The sequence below is a fragment of the Sinocyclocheilus grahami genome, unplaced genomic scaffold (genome assembly GCF_001515645.1).
Source record: "Sinocyclocheilus grahami isolate Dianchi unplaced genomic scaffold, SAMN03320097.WGS_v1.1 scaffold113.1, whole genome shotgun sequence".
NCBI classification, from domain to species: domain Eukaryota; kingdom Metazoa; phylum Chordata; class Actinopteri; order Cypriniformes; family Cyprinidae; genus Sinocyclocheilus; species Sinocyclocheilus grahami.
In genome coordinates, this window is record NW_015505292.1 from 516,119 (window position 1) to 520,736 (window position 4,618).

The 4,618-nt window shown below is 33.3% G+C and overlaps 1 long non-coding RNA gene across 1 annotated transcript in view; it reads left to right on the plus strand.

The window, feature by feature from the left end:
• Nucleotides 1–4,279, plus strand: part of LOC107589161 (uncharacterized) — a 6,547-nt gene extending 2,268 nt beyond the window's left edge. The window contains exons 2-4 of the long non-coding RNA XR_001609654.1: nt 1,423–1,532; nt 2,760–2,897; nt 4,223–4,279. This is a non-coding gene — a long non-coding RNA (uncharacterized lncRNA). The remainder of the gene's footprint in view (nt 1–1,422; nt 1,533–2,759; nt 2,898–4,222) is intronic.
• Nucleotides 4,280–4,618: the final 339 nt, after the last annotated feature.

Consider the following 4,618-nt stretch of genomic DNA (forward strand, 5'->3'; position numbering starts at 1 on the left):
AAAGTTTCCCCCCCCCCCCCCCAAAAGTACACATTTCATTAATTGTAACTTTATACCCTTAACATTTTATTACAAACTTTAACTTTTTAAAACATTTTATAAAATCGTAAACCGCAAGCTTAATATTATATTAAACATTTTTTTCCAAAATCAGTACATTCCATTTCATTAACTTTTTTTACCATGTAATAAAACATTAAGAATAAAGTAATTAAACTTTTTTTCAAAACGCACATTTGCTTTATATTGAAAAGTTATTATCTTGATGCTCTGAATAATCAGTTAAATGTCGTGTGTTTGTGTACTGTTCAGAACTAGTCAGTAAAGATGTGGGCTCTTAAATATATTTGGTTATGTTGTGCATCTCTTCCAAATAACCAACAACTCATGAAAATGAATATCTTACTCTATGTTTAATCTATTTTGGGCGACCGTTTCATACCCTTTGGCTTACTCCTTTTGTCACACAAGTGATTGTACCTTTGTTTGGGGATGAAATGGTCCAAACATGGACCCTCTGACAGTTGAAAACATATTTTTTTACCTCTAAATGGTACATATGAGTACCCTAAGGTGTAACTATGACCCATTAAGGGTACAACTCAACACAACAAATCACCATTTGTACCCTAAGTGTTCACAAACGGACCCCAACCGTACCCTTTTTTTCTGACAGTGTAGCTACATTTGCTTATCTTACTAAAACATTTGTAAAGTACATAAATATGCTATTTAGCATTTCGAAAATGTGCTATTTTTTATCTTCCAAAGTTATTAGAGTGAGTAAGTCCTGAGTGATAAAAATGTGTATAGCCTATTCAGCCTATAACAATAATTTACCATGGTAACTATAATGGCTTATGCCACCTGACCTGTATTTAAAAATATTACTAATAATAAAATGACTTAAAACATTACGGAAAGGTGCTTTAATTTACTTCAATTTAGGGTAGTGGCTATAATATTATAGCCAAAACCATCTTCGTTTACCAGGAATTAGCCTACTTAATATCTCAGAACAGTGTTTATAGTAATGTTTATTTTGGGGTTAAAAGTCTTCTCAGACAATAAATCCAGATTTCTCCCTGTGAGCAAATGTTTGATCAGCTGAGGTCAACGGTTAAATCTGATCGCTACACTAACTTTCAGCAGGATTTCACCTGAAGTCTCAACCACTGCCATTCACATTTATAGATCAGCAGTTATGACAGTAATATGGACATCATACCGCAGACACGGAATTATCCCATTTTATGGATGGTGTCCTTTTAATTTAGCCTTTCATGGCTTATAAAGTTGTTTAATATCTGCTGAGGTGAATCAGCGGAGGAAGCGAATAAAGACATTGGCCCTCCAGGTCATTTGTGATAGTAGCAAATTCTAACGGGATCATTTAATTCCTGCTCATGATTGATATATCAGCAGCGGCTAAATGGACGAAAGCCTTTCTTCTATTAAAACACCAGGCTGGATGAAGACCTCCCACTTTCCAAGTCAGACATGGTGATGGGGATACAGCGGACCAAGCACAGGTTAAATTAGATATCTTAAATAATTCCTTCTGAATGACAGAGCCATCTGTCCATCCGGTGTTATGATTCTGACCCCTATTAGCCTACACTTTTACCTTGCTGCCATTTTCACCTTAATAGGTTTGAGATGGGATTTAAAAGGCTTTTCTCTGCTGCAACGACTTGAACTTTGTCTATAGCAGTGGTTTATATATTCTTATGAGATGAAATTTATGTAGTAGCATTGTTTTTGTCATATGCAGTATGATAAAATCAATAGTTCCAGCTCTAAATTCTGATTGGAGTTTAGAGCTGATATATGTGCATCAACCAGGGTTATTATAGTTAACTAAAACTAAAAGTAAATCCATAAAAAACATTTTTCATCATTATTTTATGTAATTATCTTGAAATAAAATAACTGTTAATTGAAATGAAAAATATATAAAAACTTAAACTATTTTTTCCAGATAGTTGCCAAGGCAACATTTATTTTTATTTCCATTTAGTTTAACTGTACTGAAATATATGGAAGACTGTTTCTGCCACAAGATTAAAAAAACAAAACATAAAAGGTAATTGCGGCTTATTTTTTATCTCACAATTCAGATTTTTTGTCTTGCAATTCTATAAGTTTGTCTCACAATTGTGACTTTTTCCCCCTTGCAATTCTGTTGGTAAACCGAATTGTGAGATGTTAGCTGTGAATTGCAAGATTTTTATTGTTTTTTGCGAGAAACGGTCACAATTACCTTTCTAATTTTTTTGTTCAGTGGTGGAAATTGATTTTCATAGTAATAACTAAACCTAAACCTGAAATAAAAAATAATAAAAACATTAAAAAATGAATAAAAATGATAAAAACACAGGAAAAATTTTAATTACTAAAATTAAAAGGAAAAATATGGTGGTTCGCAACCACAAACAGCCTACAATTGGGCTAAAATATAGTATTTTTTGCAGGTTTATTTGAATAATTTCTATTAGTTAAATTATTTATTAAACATTGATGTATTTAATCATATTGGTGCTGTTTTATAAAGCAGAAACACCAGATTTGATCTGTAGGTTCTGTTTAGATTGTCTGATTTAATGTCCCCCCCAAGTGCTATGGAGTCGAGTGTGGACCCTGCAACAGAGCTTTTCTCCTTGGTATTATGGAAATATTCCAAAGCAGAATGATGCGTTTTAAATTATATACAAATGAAACTGCAAGATTTACACACACTCCTGCTGTTTTGTCTGTAGATGGAAGATAAAGGTGCTGTCGGCCAACCGAAGACCCCAAACATTGTTGTAGAGAATGATGGGCGTACCATCTCACTGCAAGTACTGGAATTTAAAACAAGTCTCCTGGAGGCAGTTGAAGAGTTGCATATTGACAGGGTATGGGGTCTTACTTTTACTTTTAGCCTTTCTGATGATAGATAATGTGTAAAAAATTATGAAACCTGGGAAAACAAAGCAAGAGATGTAAGACTGGTGGCAACAATGATGTTTATTGCATTGTTGTTGTTTTTAAGGTGTTTGTTGTTGCATTACCATTAGTGCCCTGCCAGTCTCAGCAATTAAAGACAATTATTTTAATTGATTAGCTGATCGAATAAGATAAAGACAAAAATAACAAAACCTCAGAGTCACCTTTCCTTTGCCCCCACCACTTTCCATCCTGTATTTATTTATTTAATGAAACAGCGCAAGAACTATGACAGAAAGCAATGAAATTACATATTTTTTTTATTTTTATATTATTCTTTTACTTGTTTATCTTCTTAGAATTCATTTATATATTTATTTAATTTGGTAGTTAGTGTTTCTCTATTTATCTGTAAAATATTAATAAATATATTTGTATTTGTTCGCAATTAGCAAAAATATTAATATTTAAATAGTGTGATAACTATGACAGAAATCAGTCAAATAATATATTTGAAATATTATTTAAAATGACTGAATTAACCTATTAACATCAGGTTACAGTAACAAAAGTATTTTAAGCCTCAGACCAGGTAGAAATAACTCCTGCATGTTTGTTTGTTTTCACTTTTTAAAATATGTTTATTATATTTTTTACCTATTTATCTTATTTTTGTTCATTCATTTTTTCTTTGTTTATTTACATAGATATTTAGTTATCAGGAGTTAAAAAAAAAAAAAACAAAAACTTTGAATTGTGAGAAATCGTCATATTAGTCTTCACCTACGATGTGTGCACATATACTGTAAATTGAGCTTGAGCAATCTCAGACAAATATCAGCCCCCTAAAAGGCTGCTAAATGACATCTCCATATATTAGGGATGTCAGTCTATTAGTAACCGAATGGCATCATGGCTCTATTTGGCCTGCTCATGAGGAACTGAGGAATGTAATTTTGTGGGAGGAGTGCCATGAGTGTTCAGAAGATGGAATAGCGAGCAGCACTTTCTGTTCATCTGGATATAAGCCAGCAGAAGTTGCACTTACATTAGAATGGGGTCATGCAGCAGGACCTGACAAATTCACATATTTGCTTGCACGACTGGTACCCTCGAGCAAAGCACTTAAAACCCCACACTGGACATGTTTAAAGGTTGTACGAGCAAAAATAAACAATTGTATCTCTCATGTTTTATTGTTATATTATGATGCTGGTGAGGAACAAAGGCATTAAATCAATGTGATCCTCAGGCTTGCCATTAAACTAACACTTTGTTGTTCTCTGGTTTATAGGGCCGGGGTTAAGATGGAGGATTTCCTGCCAGACAAACGCGCTCAGCTGAATGCCGTCACTTATGTTCTTTTAAGAGTGTGTTCCATTAAAATGACTGTATCAGCTTGCGATGTTGTCAGTTGTTTTGCCAGAGACAGGAAATTTGAACGTCCAGCTGCTGAAAATGCATTGAACTGATGCATGACACTATCTAGAGTGATATTTTGCATGCTGTTTTTTCATTTCAACACATTTTATGTGTCCTTTGTTTTATTAGATTCCATCTAATCCCATATGCAATCAGTTTCTGTCCTGAAAGATTCACATGACCCACTTTTTTTACCTGCAGACCCCATTTATTCAATTTATTGTCCTTTCATGAAATGTTAACAGCTTTGCAAGTAGCACACATTATT